The sequence below is a fragment of the Cryptomeria japonica genome, unplaced genomic scaffold, assembly GCF_030272615.1.
Source record: "Cryptomeria japonica unplaced genomic scaffold, Sugi_1.0 HiC_scaffold_381, whole genome shotgun sequence".
In the NCBI taxonomy this organism is placed as follows: Eukaryota; Viridiplantae; Streptophyta; class Pinopsida; order Cupressales; family Cupressaceae; genus Cryptomeria; species Cryptomeria japonica.
Genome location: NW_026729202.1, coordinates 98,524 through 118,106, shown reverse-complemented (window position 1 = coordinate 118,106; position 19,583 = coordinate 98,524). Strand labels below are relative to the sequence as shown.

The window sequence follows — 19,583 nt, the reverse complement described above, 5'->3', positions numbered from 1 at the left end:
TTGCCTTTTCTGGAAATTAGTGAAGGCAGCGCATCAAAGGTGCGCACCTCGCTGCCCACCTTGGTGTGCTCTGAGGTGCGCACCCGGGAGCGCTACGAAGTGTGCTCCAAGGTGCGGCGTGCACGTTGTCGGAGCCCGGTTTGCCCCGGGTGCGCACCTCGCCTGCACCTTGGCCGGGGTGGGCACCTTGGCTGGGTTTGCCCAGGGTGCGCTCCGAAGCGGGGTTACTGGAGCGCCCCCTCTTTTTTTGTCAGAGCGTTTGGTGGGGTTTCTCGCATTGGCTCTTCCCAGGCCCGGTTGTTGGGTGCGCTCCCACCCTGGCGCGCGCGAAGTTGGAAGTTGGGTTAATTGCCCGGGCGCGCACCTTCGCCAGGGTGGGCACCTTGGTGCGCACACCTTGGCTGGGCTGCGCACCAGGGCGGGCTCAAGATGGCACCAGCATTCCCTTTTTCTCACTATCTTTCAAAACGGAAATTTTAAAATCTCGTTTTTTTTTTGCCTTTTATGGAAATTAGTGAAGGCATCGCATCAAAGGTGCGCACCTCGCTGCCCACCTTGGTGTGCTCCGAGGTGCCCACCACGGTGCGCAACGCCGGTGCGAACCCGGGAGCGCCCCGATGTGTGCTCCAAGGTGCGGCGTGCACGAAGTCGGACCCCGGTTTGCCCCGGGTGCGCACCTCGCGTGCACCTTGGTGCGCACACCTTGGCTGGGTTGCGCGGCCTGGTGGGCACCATGGTGCGCACCAAGGAGCGCTCCGAAGTGTGCTCCAAGGTGCGGCGTGCACGAAGTCGGAGCCCGGTTTGCCCCAGGTACGCACCTCGCGTGCACCTTCGCCGGGGTGGGCACCTCGGCTGGGTTGCGCGCCCTGGTGCGCACCAAGGAGCGCTCCGAAGTGTGCTCCAAGGTGCGGCGTGCACGAAGTCGGAGCCCGGTTTGCCCCGGGTGCGCACCTTCGCCGCGGTGCGCACCATGGCGTGCACGAAGTCGGAGCCCGGTTTGCCCCGGGTGCGCACCTCGCGTGCACCTTCGGCGGGGTTGCGCGCCCTGGTGGGCACCATGGTGCGCACCAAGGAGCGCTCCGAAGTGTGCTCCAAGGTGCGGCGTGCACGAAGTCGGAGCCCGGTTTGCCCCGGGTGCGCACCTCGCGTGCACCTTCGGCGGGGTTGCGCGCCCTGGTGGGCACCATGGTGCGCACCAAGGAGCGCTCCGAAGTGTGCTCCAAGGTGCGGCGTGCACGAAGTCGGAGCCCGGTTTGCCCCGGGTGCGCACCTCGCGTGCACCTTCGCCGCGGTGGGCACCATGGCGTGCACGAAGTCGGAGCCCGGTTTGCCCCGGGTGCGCACCTCGCGTGCACCTTCGCCGGGGTGGGCACCTCGGCTGGGTTGCGCGCCCTGGTGCGCACCAAGGAGCGCTCCGAAGTGTGCTCCAAGGTGCGGCGTGCACGAAGTCGGAGCCCGGTTTGCCCCGGGTGCGCACCTCGCGTGCACCTTCGCCAGGGTGGGCACCTCGGTGCGCACACCTTCTCAATGTTTTCTTGCCTTTTCTGGAAATTGGTGAAGGCAGCGCATCAAAGGTGCGCACCTCGGTGTGCTCCGAGGTGCGAACCCGAGAGCGCTCCGAGGTGCCCACGAAGTCGAAAGTCGGGTTAATTGCATTGTTTTCCCCGGGTGCGCTCCGAGGTGCGCAACATCGGCGCGCACCAAGGAGGGCTCCGAAGTGTGCTCCAAGGTGCGCACGATGGCGTGCACCTCTGGTGCGCACGATTCGGAGCTCGGTTTGACCGGGGTGCGCACACCTTGGCTGGGTTGCGCACCTTTTGTGCGCTCCAAGGTGCGCACGAAGTCGGAGCTCGGTTTGCCCCGGGTGCGCACCTTCGCCAGGGTGCGCACCTTGATGCGCACGCCTTGGCTGGGCTGCGCACCTTGGTGGGCGCCATGGTGCGCACCTTTCGTGCGCTCCAAGGTGCGCACGAAGTCGGAGCTCGGTTTGCCCCGGGTGCGCACCTTGGTGGGCGCCATGGTGCACTCCGAGGTGCCCAAGATTGGTGCGCACCAAGGAGCGCTCCGAAGTGCGCTCCAAGGTGCGCGCGAAGTCGAAAGTTGGGTTAATTGTCCGGTTTGCCTCGGGTGCGCACCTTGCGTGCACCTTCGCCAGGGTGGGCGCCTTGGTGCGCACACCTTGGCTGGGCTGCGCACACCTTGGCACCCGCGTTTCCTTCATTTTAAATTTTTTTTTTTTACAATCTCTCAAGTGGGAAATTCTATAATCTCAACTTTTTTTGCCTTTTCAGGAAACTTTTGAATGGAGCGCATCATTGGTGCGCTCCGAAGTGTGCTCCAAAGCTCTCTCCAGCTGCGTGCACCTGCCCCGGCCGCGCACCCGGCCCCGCCCAGCTTCGCTCACCTGTCCCGGGCGTCTGGTGCGGAACCTTAGAGTAAGAAACATCACCGTGCACCTTGGCCAACGTGCGCGACTCGACCGAGCGCGCACTGGCCGAGGTGCACACCGATTTCACCTGGGTGCGCGCGCAGCACCTCGGGCGCACCGGGGTGCGCGCACAACGCCCGGGTTGCACCGTGGCCTGTGTGCTCGGGGCGCCTCGGGTGCGCGCTCGGTGTCGCCCCCGCGCGCGCGGTAGTGCGGGCAGCGCACCCCGGCCCGGCCCGGCCCCGACGAGAACGCAAACGGGCAAAAGGTTTATTCAAATAGCATTGCGACGCCCGGCGAAAAACTAAAAAAGGGTGCAACACCGGGACTTCCCGGGAGGTCACCCATCCCAGTACTACTCCGGCCCAAGCGCGCTTAACTGCGGAGTTCTGATGGGATCCGGTGCACTAACGCTGGTATGATCGCACCCGTTATGAGCTTGTCGCAGTGTGTACTTAGCAAACCGCGACCCACGTGCGAATCCACCCCGGCCACCCACCCCCGTCGAGGTGCACACCCTCCCTCGCGAAGTGCGCCCCGTTCGCCAAGTGTGAGCCCTGCCCGGGTGCGCGCACCTTGCTAGGGCGTCGGGTGTGCACCCGGCCCGGCCTACGTGCGTGCACCTGGAGGGGGCGTCGTGTGCGTGCAGTGTCCCGTCTGCAACGCGGTGCCCACACACCACCTCGGGCGCAACGACCTGCGCTCACATGTGGGCCGAGTGCACCTTGGTGCATGTTCGGGGCGCCTCGGGTGCACGCTCGATCTTGCCCCGGTGCACCAAGGCGCTCGGTTTGCCCCGGGTGCGCACTTGGTGCAAGGTGGGCACCCAAAATAGGGATCAAGCACCAAAACACAAGTTTCGGGATGCAAAATGGGACCCAAGGACCACAAATGCGTTCCAAGACCCATGATGGGTCCACGAGAACAAAAATGTGTTCCGAGACTTAATAAACAAATATTGGGTTTTAGGAGAAGAAACATGCTCTGATGCCCAAAACGAGAATCGACCCCGAAAAGGCCACAGGCCAAAAGTGGGATGCGAGACAAAAAAAAATGGGACCCGAGGACCAAAATTGGGTTCCCAGGTCGAAGACAGGGCAACCGGACAAGAAACGACCTCTAAGGCTCGAAATGAGTCCCGACGACTAAAACTTGACAAGAAGCACCCATCAGGCACCCAACTCGACACCCATGGGATGCCGACCCACCCGGGCTTCCACCTAGCACACCTTGGCACCCACCCACCCTCGCACCCAACCTCGCACCCAACTTAGCACCTTTGAACCCACATTGGCACTCACCCTGACCCTGGCACCTTGGAACCCACATTGGCACTCACCTTGACCCTGGCACCCACCTTTGCACTCACCTTGGGACCCACCCTGGCTCCCACCTCGGCACCCACCCAGACACCCACCTTGGTTCCTTGGCACCCACCTTGGATCCTTGGCACCCACCCCGACACCCACCTTGGCACGCAACTTGGCTACTTGCCACCCACCTTGGCTCCTTGACGCCCACCCCGACAACCACCCCGTGACCTACCCTGGCTAGGGTTGGTGCACACCCACCCTGGTGCCCACCTTGGCACCCACCCTATGACCCACCTTGGCACGCACCTTAGTACCCACCCCGTTACCCACCCTAGGACCCACCCCGTGACCCACCTTGGCCAGGGTGGGTGCCTTGGTGCGCACAACTTGCCTGGGCTGCACACCAGGGCGGGCTCAAGATGGCACCCGCGTTCCGTTTTTTTCACTATCTTTCAAAACGGAAATTTTAAAATCTCATTTTTTTCTTTTTTTTGCCTTTTCTGGAAATTAGTGAAGGCAGCGCATCAAAGGTGCGCAATGCTGGTGCGAACCCGGGAGCGCTCCGATGTGTGCTCCAAGGTGCGGCGTGCACGAAGTCCGAGCCCGGTTTGCCCCGGGTGCGCACCTCGCGTGCACCTTCGCCGGGGTGAGCACCTTGGCTGGGTTGCGCGCCCTGGTGCGTACCAAGGAGCGCTCTGAAGTGTGCTCCAAGGTGCGGCGTGCACGAAGTCGGAGCCCGGTTTGCCCCGGGTGTGCACCTCGGGTGCGCACCTCGCGTGCACCTTCGCTGCGGTGGGCACCTTGGCTGGGTTGCGCGCCTTGGTGGGCACCATGCAGTGCACGAAGTCGGAGCCCGGTTTGCCCCGGGCGCGCACCTCCGCCAGGGTGGGCACCTTGGTGCGCACAACTTGCCTGGGCTGCGCATCAGGAAGGGCTCAAGATGGCACCCGCGTTCCGTTTTTTTCACTATCTTTCAGAACGGAAATTTTAAAATATCGTTTTTTTTTGCCTTTTCTGGAAATTAGTGAAGGCAGCGCATCAAAGGTGCGCAACGCTGGTGCGAACCTGGGAGCGCTCCGATGTGTGCTCCAAGGTGCGGCGTGCACGAAGTCGGAGCCCGGTTTGCCTCGGGTGCGCCCTGGTGGGCACCATGGTGCGCACCAAGGAGCGCTCCGAAGTGTGCTCCAAGGTGCGGCCTGCACGAAGTCGGAGCCCGGTTTGCCCCGGGTGTGCACCTCGGGTGGGCACCTTGGTGCGCATGCCTTGCCTGGGCTGCGCACCAGGGCGGGCTCAAGATGGCACCCGCGTTCCTTTTTTTTCACTATCTTTCAAAACGGAAATTTTAAAATCTCATTTTTTTTTGCCTTTTTCTGGAAATTAGTGAAGGCAGCGCATCAAAGGTGCGCACCTCGCTGCCCACCACGGTGCGCAACGCCGGTGGGCACCCGGGAGTGCTTCGAAGTGTGCTCCAAGGTGCTGCGTGCACGTTGTCGGAGCCCGGTTTGCCCCGGGTGCGCACCTCGCGTGCACCTTCGTCGGGGTGGGCACCTTGGCTTGGTTTGCCCCGGCTGCGCTCCGAAGCGGGGTTATTGGAGCGCCGCCTCTTTTTTTGTCGGAGCGTTTGGTGGGGTTTCTCGCATTGGCTCTTCCGAGGCCCGGTTGCCACCCTGGCGCGCACGAAGTCGGAAGTAGGGTTAATTGCCCGGGTGCGCACCTTTGCCAGGGTGGCACCTTACCTGGGCTGCGCACCAGGGCGGGCTCAAGATGGCACGCGCGTTCCGTTTTTTTCACTATCTTTCAAAACGGAAATTTTAAAATCTCCTTTTTTTTTTGCCTTTTCTGGAAATTAGTGAAGGCAGCGCATCAAAGGTGCGCACCTCGCTGCCCACCTTGGTGTGCTCTGAGGTGCGCACCCGGGAGCGCTACGAAGTGTGCTCCAAGGTGCGGCGTGCACGTTGTCGGAGCCCGGTTTGCCCCGGGTGCGCACCTCGCCTGCACCTTGGCCGGGGTGGGCACCTTGGCTGGGTTTGCCCAGGGTGCGCTCCGAAGCGGGGTTACTGGAGCGCCCCCTCTTTTTTTGTCAGAGAGTTTGGTGGGGTTTCTCGCATTGGCTCTTCCCAGGCCCGGTTGTTGGGTGCGCTCCCACCCTGGCGCGCGCGAAGTTGGAAGTTGGGTTAATTGCCCGGGCGCGCACCTTCGCCAGGGTGGGCACCTTGGTGCGCAAACCTTGGCTGGGCTGCGCACCAGGGCGGGCTCAAGATGGCACCAGCATTCCCTTTTTCTCACTATCTTTCAAAACGGAAATTTTAAAATCTCGTTTTTTTTTTGCCTTTTATGGAAATTAGTGAAGGCATCGCATCAAAGGTGCGCACCTCGCTGCCCACCTTGGTGTGCTCCGAGGTGCCCACCACGGTGCGCAACGCCGGTGCGAACCCGGGAGCGCCCCGATGTGTGCTCCAAGGTGCGGCGTGCACGAAGTCGGACCCCGGTTTGCCCCGGGTGCGCACCTCGCGTGCACCTTGGTGCGCACACCTTGGCTGGGTTGCGCGGCCTGGTGGGCACCATGGTGCGCACCAAGGAGCGCTCCGAAGTGTGCTCCAAGGTGCGGCGTGCACGAAGTCGGAGCCCGGTTTGCCCCGGGTGCGCACCTTCGCCGCGGTGGGCACCATGGCGTGCACGAAGTCGGAGCCCGGTTTGCCCCGGGTGCGCACCTCGCGTGCACCTTCGCCGGGGTGGGCACCTCGGCTGGGTTGCGCGCCCTGGTGCGCACCAAGGAGCGCTCTGAAGTGTGCTCCAAGGTGCGGCGTGCACGAAGTCGGAGCCCGGTTTGCCCCGGGTGTGCACCTCGCGTGCACCTTCGCTGCGGTGGGCACCTTGGCTGGGTTGCGCGCCTTGGTGGGCACCATGCAGTGCACGAAGTCGGAGCCCGGTTTGCCCCGGGCGCGCACCTCCGCCAGGGTGGGCACCTTGGTGCGCACAACTTGCCTGGGCTGCGCACCAGGAAGGGCTCAAGATGGCACCCGCGTTCCGTTTTTTTCACTATCTTTCAGAACGGAAATTTTAAAATATCGTTTTTTTTTGCCTTTTCTGGAAATTAGTGAAGGCAGCGCATCAAAGGTGCGCAACGCTGGTGCGAACCTGGGAGCGCTCCGATGTGTGCTCCAAGGTGCGGCGTGCACGAAGTCGGACCCCGGTTTGCCCCGGGTGCGCACCTCGCGTGCACCTTGGTGCGCACACCTTGGCTGGGTTGCGCGCCCTGGTGGGCACCATGGTGCGCACCAAGGAGCGCTCCGAAGTGTGCTCCAAGGTGCGGCGTGCACGAAGTCGGAGCCCGGTTTGCCCCGGGTGCGCACCTCGCGTGCACCTTCGCCGCGGTGGGCACCATGGCGTGCACGAAGTCGGAGCCCGGTTTGCCCCGGGTGCGCACCTCGCGTGCACCTTCGCCGGGGTGGGCACCTTAGTGTGCAGACCTTGGCTGGGTTGCGCGCCCTGGTGGGCACCATGGTGCGCACCAAGGAGCGCTCCGAAGTGTGCTCCAAGGTGCGGCCTGCACGAAGTCGGAGCCCGGTTTGCCCCGGGTGTGCACCTCGGGTGGGCACCTTGGTGCGCATGCCTTGCCTGGGCTGCGCACCAGGGCGGGCTCAAGATGGCACCCGCGTTCCTTTTTTTTCACTATCTTTCAAAACGGAAATTTTAAAATCTCATTTTTTTTTGCCTTTTTCTGGAAATTAGTGAAGGCAGCGCATCAAAGGTGCGCACCTCGCTGCCCACCACGGTGCGCAACGCCGGTGGGCACCCGGGAGTGCTTCGAAGTGTGCTCCAAGGTGCTGCGTGCACGTTGTCGGAGCCCGGTTTGCCCCGGGTGCGCACCTCGCGTGCACCTTCGTCGGGGTGGGCACCTTGGCTGGGTTTGCCCCGGCTGCGCTCCGAAGCGGGGTTATTGGAGCGCCGCCTCTTTTTTTGTCGGAGCGTTTGGTGGGGTTTCTCGCATTGGCTCTTCCGAGGCCCGGTTGCCACCCTGGCGCGCACGAAGTCGGAAGTAGGGTTAATTGCCCGGGTGCGCACCTTTGCCAGGGTGGGCACCTTACCTGGGCTGCGCACCAGGGCGGGCTCAAGATGGCACGCGCGTTCCGTTTTTTTCACTATCTTTCAAAACGGAAATTTTAAAATCTCCTTTTTTTTTTGCCTTTTCTGGAAATTAGTGAAGGCAGCGCATCAAAGGTGCGCACCTCGCTGCCCACCTTGGTGTGCTCTGAGGTGCGCACCCGGGAGCGCTACGAAGTGTGCTCCAAGGTGCGGCGTGCACGTTGTCGGAGCCCGGTTTGCCCCGGGTGCGCACCTCGCCTGCACCTTGGCCGGGGTGGGCACCTTGGCTGGGTTTGCCCAGGGTGCGCTCCGAAGCGGGGTTACTGGAGCGCCCCCTCTTTTTTTGTCAGAGCGTTTGGTGGGGTTTCTCGCATTGGCTCTTCCCAGGCCCGGTTGTTGGGTGCGCTCCCACCCTGGCGCGCGCGAAGTTGGAAGTTGGGTTAATTGCCCGGGCGCGCACCTTCGCCAGGGTGGGCACCTTGGTGCGCACACCTTGGCTGGGCTGCGCACCAGGGCGGGCTCAAGATGGCACCAGCATTCCCTTTTTCTCACTATCTTTCAAAACGGAAATTTTAAAATCTCGTTTTTTTTTTGCCTTTTATGGAAATTAGTGAAGGCATCGCATCAAAGGTGCGCACCTCGCTGCCCACCTTGGTGTGCTCCGAGGTGCCCACCACGGTGCGCAACGCCGGTGCGAACCCGGGAGCGCCCCGATGTGTGCTCCAAGGTGCGGCGTGCACGAAGTCGGACCCCGGTTTGCCCCGGGTGCGCACCTCGCGTGCACCTTGGTGCGCACACCTTGGCTGGGTTGCGCGGCCTGGTGGGCACCATGGTGCGCACCAAGGAGCGCTCCGAAGTGTGCTCCAAGGTGCGGCGTGCACGAAGTCGGAGCCCGGTTTGCCCCGGGTACGCACCTCGCGTGCACCTTCGCCGGGGTGGGCACCTCGGCTGGGTTGCGCGCCCTGGTGCGCACCAAGGAGCGCTCCGAAGTGTGCTCCAAGGTGCGGCGTGCACGAAGTCGGAGCCCGGTTTGCCCCGGGTGCGCACCTTCGCCGCGGTGCGCACCATGGCGTGCACGAAGTCGGAGCCCGGTTTGCCCCGGGTGCGCACCTCGCGTGCACCTTCGGCGGGGTTGCGCGCCCTGGTGGGCACCATGGTGCGCACCAAGGAGCGCTCCGAAGTGTGCTCCAAGGTGCGGCGTGCACGAAGTCGGAGCCCGGTTTGCCCCGGGTGCGCACCTCGCGTGCACCTTCGGCGGGGTTGCGCGCCCTGGTGGGCACCATGGTGCGCACCAAGGAGCGCTCCGAAGTGTGCTCCAAGGTGCGGCGTGCACGAAGTCGGAGCCCGGTTTGCCCCGGGTGCGCACCTCGCGTGCACCTTCGCCGCGGTGGGCACCATGGCGTGCACGAAGTCGGAGCCCGGTTTGCCCCGGGTGCGCACCTCGCGTGCACCTTCGCCGGGGTGGGCACCTCGGCTGGGTTGCGCGCCCTGGTGCGCACCAAGGAGCGCTCCGAAGTGTGCTCCAAGGTGCGGCGTGCACGAAGTCGGAGCCCGGTTTGCCCCGGGTGCGCACCTCGCGTGCACCTTCGCCAGGGTGGGCACCTCGGTGCGCACACCTTCTCAATGTTTTCTTGCCTTTTCTGGAAATTGGTGAAGGCAGCGCATCAAAGGTGCGCACCTCGGTGTGCTCCGAGGTGCGAACCCGAGAGCGCTCCGAGGTGCCCACGAAGTCGAAAGTCGGGTTAATTGCATTGTTTTCCCCGGGTGCGCTCCGAGGTGCGCAACATCGGCGCGCACCAAGGAGGGCTCCGAAGTGTGCTCCAAGGTGCGCACGATGGCGTGCACCTCTGGTGCGCACGATTCGGAGCTCGGTTTGACCGGGGTGCGCACACCTTGGCTGGGTTGCGCACCTTTTGTGCGCTCCAAGGTGCGCACGAAGTCGGAGCTCGGTTTGCCCCGGGTGCGCACCTTCGCCAGGGTGCGCACCTTGATGCGCACGCCTTGGCTGGGCTGCGCACCTTGGTGGGCGCCATGGTGCGCACCTTTCGTGCGCTCCAAGGTGCGCACGAAGTCGGAGCTCGGTTTGCCCCGGGTGCGCACCTTGGTGGGCGCCATGGTGCACTCCGAGGTGCCCAAGATTGGTGCGCACCAAGGAGCGCTCCGAAGTGCGCTCCAAGGTGCGCGCGAAGTCGAAAGTTGGGTTAATTGTCCGGTTTGCCTCGGGTGCGCACCTTGCGTGCACCTTCGCCAGGGTGGGCGCCTTGGTGCGCACACCTTGGCTGGGCTGCGCACACCTTGGCACCCGCGTTTCCTTCATTTTAAATTTTTTTTTTTTACAATCTCTCAAGTGGGAAATTCTATAATCTCAACTTTTTTTGCCTTTTCAGGAAACTTTTGAATGGAGCGCATCATTGGTGCGCTCCGAAGTGTGCTCCAAAGCTCTCTCCAGCTGCGTGCACCTGCCCCGGCCGCGCACCCGGCCCCGCCCAGCTTCGCTCACCTGTCCCGGGCGTCTGGTGCGGAACCTTAGAGTAAGAAACATCACCGTGCACCTTGGCCAACGTGCGCGACTCGACCGAGCGCGCACTGGCCGAGGTGCACACCGATTTCACCTGGGTGCGCGCGCAGCACCTCGGGCGCACCGGGGTGCGCGCACAACGCCCGGGTTGCACCGTGGCCTGTGTGCTCGGGGCGCCTCGGGTGCGCGCTCGGTGTCGCCCCCGCGCGCGCGGTAGTGCGGGCAGCGCACCCCGGCCCGGCCCGGCCCCGACGAGAACGCAAACGGGCAAAAGGTTTATTCAAATAGCATTGCGACGCCCGGCGAAAAACTAAAAAAGGGTGCAACACCGGGACTTCCCGGGAGGTCACCCATCCCAGTACTACTCCGGCCCAAGCGCGCTTAACTGCGGAGTTCTGATGGGATCCGGTGCACTAACGCTGGTATGATCGCACCCGTTATGAGCTTGTCGCAGTGTGTACTTAGCAAACCGCGACCCACGTGCGAATCCACCCCGGCCACCCACCCCCGTCGAGGTGCACACCCTCCCTCGCGAAGTGCGCCCCGTTCGCCAAGTGTGAGCCCTGCCCGGGTGCGCGCACCTTGCTAGGGCGTCGGGTGTGCACCCGGCCCGGCCTACGTGCGTGCACCTGGAGGGGGCGTCGTGTGCGTGCAGTGTCCCGTCTGCAACGCGGTGCCCACACACCACCTCGGGCGCAACGACCTGCGCTCACATGTGGGCCGAGTGCACCTTGGTGCATGTTCGGGGCGCCTCGGGTGCACGCTCGATCTTGCCCCGGTGCACCAAGGCGCTCGGTTTGCCCCGGGTGCGCACTTGGTGCAAGGTGGGCACCCAAAATAGGGATCAAGCACCAAAACACAAGTTTCGGGATGCAAAATGGGACCCAAGGACCACAAATGCGTTCCAAGACCCATGATGGGTCCACGAGAACAAAAATGTGTTCCGAGACTTAATAAACAAATATTGGGTTTTAGGAGAAGAAACATGCTCTGATGCCCAAAACGAGAATCGACCCCGAAAAGGCCACAGGCCAAAAGTGGGATGCGAGACAAAAAAAAATGGGACCCGAGGACCAAAATTGGGTTCCCAGGTCGAAGACAGGGCAACCGGACAAGAAACGACCTCTAAGGCTCGAAATGAGTCCCGACGACTAAAACTTGACAAGAAGCACCCATCAGGCACCCAACTCGACACCCATGGGATGCCGACCCACCCGGGCTTCCACCTAGCACACCTTGGCACCCACCCACCCTCGCACCCAACCTCGCACCCAACTTAGCACCTTTGAACCCACATTGGCACTCACCCTGACCCTGGCACCTTGGAACCCACATTGGCACTCACCTTGACCCTGGCACCCACCTTTGCACTCACCTTGGGACCCACCCTGGCTCCCACCTCGGCACCCACCCAGACACCCACCTTGGTTCCTTGGCACCCACCTTGGATCCTTGGCACCCACCCCGACACCCACCTTGGCACGCAACTTGGCTACTTGCCACCCACCTTGGCTCCTTGACGCCCACCCCGACAACCACCCCGTGACCTACCCTGGCTAGGGTTGGTGCACACCCACCCTGGTGCCCACCTTGGCACCCACCCTATGACCCACCTTGGCACGCACCTTAGTACCCACCCCGTTACCCACCCTAGGACCCACCCCGTGACCCACCTTGGCCAGGGTGGGTGCCTTGGTGCGCACAACTTGCCTGGGCTGCACACCAGGGCGGGCTCAAGATGGCACCCGCGTTCCGTTTTTTTCACTATCTTTCAAAACGGAAATTTTAAAATCTCATTTTTTTCTTTTTTTTGCCTTTTCTGGAAATTAGTGAAGGCAGCGCATCAAAGGTGCGCAATGCTGGTGCGAACCCGGGAGCGCTCCGATGTGTGCTCCAAGGTGCGGCGTGCACGAAGTCCGAGCCCGGTTTGCCCCGGGTGCGCACCTCGCGTGCACCTTCGCCGGGGTGAGCACCTTGGCTGGGTTGCGCGCCCTGGTGCGTACCAAGGAGCGCTCTGAAGTGTGCTCCAAGGTGCGGCGTGCACGAAGTCGGAGCCCGGTTTGCCCCGGGTGTGCACCTCGGGTGCGCACCTCGCGTGCACCTTCGCTGCGGTGGGCACCTTGGCTGGGTTGCGCGCCTTGGTGGGCACCATGCAGTGCACGAAGTCGGAGCCCGGTTTGCCCCGGGCGCGCACCTCCGCCAGGGTGGGCACCTTGGTGCGCACAACTTGCCTGGGCTGCGCATCAGGAAGGGCTCAAGATGGCACCCGCGTTCCGTTTTTTTCACTATCTTTCAGAACGGAAATTTTAAAATATCGTTTTTTTTTGCCTTTTCTGGAAATTAGTGAAGGCAGCGCATCAAAGGTGCGCAACGCTGGTGCGAACCTGGGAGCGCTCCGATGTGTGCTCCAAGGTGCGGCGTGCACGAAGTCGGAGCCCGGTTTGCCTCGGGTGCGCCCTGGTGGGCACCATGGTGCGCACCAAGGAGCGCTCCGAAGTGTGCTCCAAGGTGCGGCCTGCACGAAGTCGGAGCCCGGTTTGCCCCGGGTGTGCACCTCGGGTGGGCACCTTGGTGCGCATGCCTTGCCTGGGCTGCGCACCAGGGCGGGCTCAAGATGGCACCCGCGTTCCTTTTTTTTCACTATCTTTCAAAACGGAAATTTTAAAATCTCATTTTTTTTTGCCTTTTTCTGGAAATTAGTGAAGGCAGCGCATCAAAGGTGCGCACCTCGCTGCCCACCACGGTGCGCAACGCCGGTGGGCACCCGGGAGTGCTTCGAAGTGTGCTCCAAGGTGCTGCGTGCACGTTGTCGGAGCCCGGTTTGCCCCGGGTGCGCACCTCGCGTGCACCTTCGTCGGGGTGGGCACCTTGGCTTGGTTTGCCCCGGCTGCGCTCCGAAGCGGGGTTATTGGAGCGCCGCCTCTTTTTTTGTCGGAGCGTTTGGTGGGGTTTCTCGCATTGGCTCTTCCGAGGCCCGGTTGCCACCCTGGCGCGCACGAAGTCGGAAGTAGGGTTAATTGCCCGGGTGCGCACCTTTGCCAGGGTGGCACCTTACCTGGGCTGCGCACCAGGGCGGGCTCAAGATGGCACGCGCGTTCCGTTTTTTTCACTATCTTTCAAAACGGAAATTTTAAAATCTCCTTTTTTTTTTGCCTTTTCTGGAAATTAGTGAAGGCAGCGCATCAAAGGTGCGCACCTCGCTGCCCACCTTGGTGTGCTCTGAGGTGCGCACCCGGGAGCGCTACGAAGTGTGCTCCAAGGTGCGGCGTGCACGTTGTCGGAGCCCGGTTTGCCCCGGGTGCGCACCTCGCCTGCACCTTGGCCGGGGTGGGCACCTTGGCTGGGTTTGCCCAGGGTGCGCTCCGAAGCGGGGTTACTGGAGCGCCCCCTCTTTTTTTGTCAGAGAGTTTGGTGGGGTTTCTCGCATTGGCTCTTCCCAGGCCCGGTTGTTGGGTGCGCTCCCACCCTGGCGCGCGCGAAGTTGGAAGTTGGGTTAATTGCCCGGGCGCGCACCTTCGCCAGGGTGGGCACCTTGGTGCGCAAACCTTGGCTGGGCTGCGCACCAGGGCGGGCTCAAGATGGCACCAGCATTCCCTTTTTCTCACTATCTTTCAAAACGGAAATTTTAAAATCTCGTTTTTTTTTTGCCTTTTATGGAAATTAGTGAAGGCATCGCATCAAAGGTGCGCACCTCGCTGCCCACCTTGGTGTGCTCCGAGGTGCCCACCACGGTGCGCAACGCCGGTGCGAACCCGGGAGCGCCCCGATGTGTGCTCCAAGGTGCGGCGTGCACGAAGTCGGACCCCGGTTTGCCCCGGGTGCGCACCTCGCGTGCACCTTGGTGCGCACACCTTGGCTGGGTTGCGCGGCCTGGTGGGCACCATGGTGCGCACCAAGGAGCGCTCCGAAGTGTGCTCCAAGGTGCGGCGTGCACGAAGTCGGAGCCCGGTTTGCCCCGGGTGCGCACCTTCGCCGCGGTGGGCACCATGGCGTGCACGAAGTCGGAGCCCGGTTTGCCCCGGGTGCGCACCTCGCGTGCACCTTCGCCGGGGTGGGCACCTCGGCTGGGTTGCGCGCCCTGGTGCGCACCAAGGAGCGCTCTGAAGTGTGCTCCAAGGTGCGGCGTGCACGAAGTCGGAGCCCGGTTTGCCCCGGGTGTGCACCTCGCGTGCACCTTCGCTGCGGTGGGCACCTTGGCTGGGTTGCGCGCCTTGGTGGGCACCATGCAGTGCACGAAGTCGGAGCCCGGTTTGCCCCGGGCGCGCACCTCCGCCAGGGTGGGCACCTTGGTGCGCACAACTTGCCTGGGCTGCGCACCAGGAAGGGCTCAAGATGGCACCCGCGTTCCGTTTTTTTCACTATCTTTCAGAACGGAAATTTTAAAATATCGTTTTTTTTTGCCTTTTCTGGAAATTAGTGAAGGCAGCGCATCAAAGGTGCGCAACGCTGGTGCGAACCTGGGAGCGCTCCGATGTGTGCTCCAAGGTGCGGCGTGCACGAAGTCGGACCCCGGTTTGCCCCGGGTGCGCACCTCGCGTGCACCTTGGTGCGCACACCTTGGCTGGGTTGCGCGCCCTGGTGGGCACCATGGTGCGCACCAAGGAGCGCTCCGAAGTGTGCTCCAAGGTGCGGCGTGCACGAAGTCGGAGCCCGGTTTGCCCCGGGTGCGCACCTCGCGTGCACCTTCGCCGCGGTGGGCACCATGGCGTGCACGAAGTCGGAGCCCGGTTTGCCCCGGGTGCGCACCTCGCGTGCACCTTCGCCGGGGTGGGCACCTTAGTGTGCAGACCTTGGCTGGGTTGCGCGCCCTGGTGGGCACCATGGTGCGCACCAAGGAGCGCTCCGAAGTGTGCTCCAAGGTGCGGCCTGCACGAAGTCGGAGCCCGGTTTGCCCCGGGTGTGCACCTCGGGTGGGCACCTTGGTGCGCATGCCTTGCCTGGGCTGCGCACCAGGGCGGGCTCAAGATGGCACCCGCGTTCCTTTTTTTTCACTATCTTTCAAAACGGAAATTTTAAAATCTCATTTTTTTTTGCCTTTTTCTGGAAATTAGTGAAGGCAGCGCATCAAAGGTGCGCACCTCGCTGCCCACCACGGTGCGCAACGCCGGTGGGCACCCGGGAGTGCTTCGAAGTGTGCTCCAAGGTGCTGCGTGCACGTTGTCGGAGCCCGGTTTGCCCCGGGTGCGCACCTCGCGTGCACCTTCGTCGGGGTGGGCACCTTGGCTGGGTTTGCCCCGGCTGCGCTCCGAAGCGGGGTTATTGGAGCGCCGCCTCTTTTTTTGTCGGAGCGTTTGGTGGGGTTTCTCGCATTGGCTCTTCCGAGGCCCGGTTGCCACCCTGGCGCGCACGAAGTCGGAAGTAGGGTTAATTGCCCGGGTGCGCACCTTTGCCAGGGTGGGCACCTTACCTGGGCTGCGCACCAGGGCGGGCTCAAGATGGCACGCGCGTTCCGTTTTTTTCACTATCTTTCAAAACGGAAATTTTAAAATCTCCTTTTTTTTTGCCTTTTCTGGAAATTAGTGAAGGCAGCGCATCAAAGGTGCGCACCTCGCTGCCCACCTTGGTGTGCTCTGAGGTGCGCACCCGGGAGCGCTACGAAGTGTGCTCCAAGGTGCGGCGTGCACGTTGTCGGAGCCCGGTTTGCCCCGGGTGCGCACCTCGCCTGCACCTTGGCCGGGGTGGGCACCTTGGCTGGGTTTGCCCAGGGTGCGCTCCGAAGCGGGGTTACTGGAGCGCCCCCTCTTTTTTTGTCAGAGCGTTTGGTGGGGTTTCTCGCATTGGCTCTTCCCAGGCCCGGTTGTTGGGTGCGCTCCCACCCTGGCGCGCGCGAAGTTGGAAGTTGGGTTAATTGCCCGGGCGCGCACCTTCGCCAGGGTGGGCACCTTGGTGCGCACACCTTGGCTGGGCTGCGCACCAGGGCGGGCTCAAGATGGCACCAGCATTCCCTTTTTCTCACTATCTTTCAAAACGGAAATTTTAAAATCTCGTTTTTTTTTTGCCTTTTATGGAAATTAGTGAAGGCATCGCATCAAAGGTGCGCACCTCGCTGCCCACCTTGGTGTGCTCCGAGGTGCCCACCACGGTGCGCAACGCCGGTGCGAACCCAGGAGCGCCCCGATGTGTGCTCCAAGGTGCGGCGTGCACGAAGTCGGACCCCGGTTTGCCCCGGGTGCGCACCTCGCGTGCACCTTGGTGCGCACACCTTGGCTGGGTTGCGCGGCCTGGTGGGCACCATGGTGCGCACCAAGGAGCGCTCCGAAGTGTGCTCCAAGGTGCGGCGTGCACGAAGTCGGAGCCCGGTTTGCCCCGGGTACGCACCTCGCGTGCACCTTCGCCGGGGTGGGCACCTCGGCTGGGTTGCGCGCCCTGGTGCGCACCAAGGAGCGCTCCGAAGTGTGCTCCAAGGTGCGGCGTGCACGAAGTCGGAGCCCGGTTTGCCCCGGGTGCGCACCTTCGCCGCGGTGCGCACCATGGCGTGCACGAAGTCGGAGCCCGGTTTGCCCCGGGTGCGCACCTCGCGTGCACCTTCGGCGGGGTTGCGCGCCCTGGTGGGCACCATGGTGCGCACCAAGGAGCGCTCCGAAGTGTGCTCCAAGGTGCGGCGTGCACGAAGTCGGAGCCCGGTTTGCCCCGGGTGCGCACCTCGCGTGCACCTTCGGCGGGGTTGCGCGCCCTGGTGGGCACCATGGTGCGCACCAAGGAGCGCTCCGAAGTGTGCTCCAAGGTGCGGCGTGCACGAAGTCGGAGCCCGGTTTGCCCCGGGTGCGCACCTCGCGTGCACCTTCGCCGCGGTGGGCACCATGGCGTGCACGAAGTCGGAGCCCGGTTTGCCCCGGGTGCGCACCTCGCGTGCACCTTCGCCGGGGTGGGCACCTCGGCTGGGTTGCGCGCCCTGGTGCGCACCAAGGAGCGCTCCGAAGTGTGCTCCAAGGTGCGGCGTGCACGAAGTCGGAGCCCGGTTTGCCCCGGGTGCGCACCTCGCGTGCACCTTCGCCAGGGTGGGCACCTCGGTGCGCACACCTTCTCAATGTTTTCTTGCCTTTTCTGGAAATTGGTGAAGGCAGCGCATCAAAGGTGCGCACCTCGGTGTGCTCCGAGGTGCGAACCCGAGAGCGCTCCGAGGTGCCCACGAAGTCGAAAGTCGGGTTAATTGCATTGTTTTCCCCGGGTGCGCTCCGAGGTGCGCAACATCGGCGCGCACCAAGGAGGGCTCCGAAGTGTGCTCCAAGGTGCGCACGATGGCGTGCACCTCTGGTGCGCACGATTCGGAGCTCGGTTTGACCGGGGTGCGCACACCTTGGCTGGGTTGCGCACCTTTTGTGCGCTCCAAGGTGCGCACGAAGTCGGAGCTCGGTTTGCCCCGGGTGCGCACCTTCGCCAGGGTGCGCACCTTGATGCGCACGCCTTGGCTGGGCTGCGCACCTTGGTGGGCGCCATGGTGCGCACCTTTCGTGCGCTCCAAGGTGCGCACGAAGTCGGAGCTCGGTTTGCCCCGGGTGCGCACCTTGGTGGGCGCCATGGTGCACTCCGAGGTGCCCAAGATTGGTGCGCACCAAGGAGCGCTCCGAAGTGCGCTCCAAGGTGCGCGCGAAGTCGAAAGTTGGGTTAATTGTCCGGTTTGCCTCGGGTGCGCACCTTGCGTGCACCTTCGCCAGGGTGGGCGCCTTGGTGCGCACACCTTGGCTGGGCTGCGCACACCTTGGCACCCGCGTTTCCTTCATTTTAAATTTTTTTTTTTTACAATCTCTCAAGTGGGAAATTCTATAATCTCAACTTTTTTTGCCTTTTCAGGAAACTTTTGAATGGAGCGCATCATTGGTGCGCTCCGAAGTGTGCTCCAAAGCTCTCTCCAGCTGCGTGCACCTGCCCCGGCCGCGCACCCGGCCCCGCCCAGCTTCGCTCACCTGTCCCGGGCGTCTGGTGCGGAACCTTAGAGTAAGAAACATCACCGTGCACCTTGGCCAACGTGCGCGACTCGACCGAGCGCGCACTGGCCGAGGTGCACACCGATTTCACCTGGGTGCGCGCGCAGCACCTCGGGCGCACCGGGGTGCGCGCACAACGCCCGGGTTGCACCGTGGCCTGTGTGCTCGGGGCGCCTCGGGTGCGCGCTCGGTGTCGCCCCCGCGCGCGCGGTAGTGCGGGCAGCGCACCCCGGCCCGGCCCGGCCCCGACGAGAACGCAAACGGGCAAAAGGTTTATTCAAATAGCATTGCGACGCCCGGCGAAAAACTAAAAAAGGGTGCAACACCGGGACTTCCCGGGAGGTCACCCATCCCAGTACTACTCCGGCCCAAGCGCGCTTAACTGCGGAGTTCTGATGGGATCCGGTGCACTAACGCTGGTATGATCGCACCCGTTATGAGCTTGTCGCAGTGTGTACTTAGCAAACCGCGACCCACGTGCGAATCCACCCCGGCCACCCACCCCCGTCGAGGTGCACACCCTCCCTCGCGAAGTGCGCCCCGTTCGCCAAGTGTGAGCCCTGCCCGGGTGCGCGCACCTTGCTAGGGCGTCGGGTGTGCACCCGGCCCGGCCTACGTGCGTGCACCTGGAGGGGGCGTCGTGTGCGTGCAGTGTCCCGTCTGCAACGCGGTGCCCACACACCACCTCGGGCGCAACGACCTGCGCTCACATGTGGGCCGAGTGCACCTTGGTGCATGTTCGGGGCGCCTCGGGTGCACGCTCGATCTTGCCCCGGTGCACCAAGGCGCTCGGTTTGCCCCGGGTGCGCACTTGGTGCAAGGTGGGCACCCAAAATAGGGATCAAGCACCAAAACACAAGTTTCGGGATGCAAAATGGGACCCAAGGACCACAAATGCGTTCCAAGACCCATGATGGGTCCACGAGAACAAAAATGTGTTCCGAGACTTAATAAACAAATATTGGGTTTTAGGAGAAGAAACATGCTCTGATGCCCAAAACGAGAATCGACCCCGAAAAGGCCACAGGCCAAAAGTGGGATGCGAGACAAAAAAAAATGGGACCCGAGGACCAAAATTGGGTTCCCAGGTCGAAGACAGGGCAACCGGACAAGAAACGACCTCTAAGGCTCGAAATGAGTCCCGACGACTAAAACTTGACAAGAAGCACCCATCAGGCACCCAACTCGACACCCATGGGATGCCGACCCACCCGGGCTTCCACCTAGCACACCTTGGCACCCACCCACCCTCGCACCCAACCTCGCACCCAACTTAGCACCTTTGAACCCACATTGGCACTCACCCTGACCCT

General features: G+C 63.0%; 3 non-coding genes across 3 annotated transcripts; all 3 read right to left on the bottom strand.

The window, feature by feature from the left end:
* Positions 1-2,739: 2,739 nt before the first annotated feature.
* LOC131871236 (5S ribosomal RNA) lies at positions 2,740-2,858 on the bottom strand. Its single transcript, XR_009369501.1, has one exon. It is a non-coding gene; the product is annotated as a 5S ribosomal RNA (ribosomal RNA).
* Positions 2,859-10,662: 7,804 nt separating this feature from the next.
* LOC131871235 (5S ribosomal RNA) lies at positions 10,663-10,781 on the bottom strand. Its single transcript, XR_009369500.1, has one exon. It is a non-coding gene; the product is annotated as a 5S ribosomal RNA (ribosomal RNA).
* A 7,803-nt stretch (positions 10,782-18,584) lies between these two features.
* Positions 18,585-18,703, bottom strand: LOC131871234 (5S ribosomal RNA). Its single transcript, XR_009369499.1, has one exon. It is a non-coding gene; the product is annotated as a 5S ribosomal RNA (ribosomal RNA).
* Between the last annotated feature and the right edge of the window lie 880 nt (positions 18,704-19,583).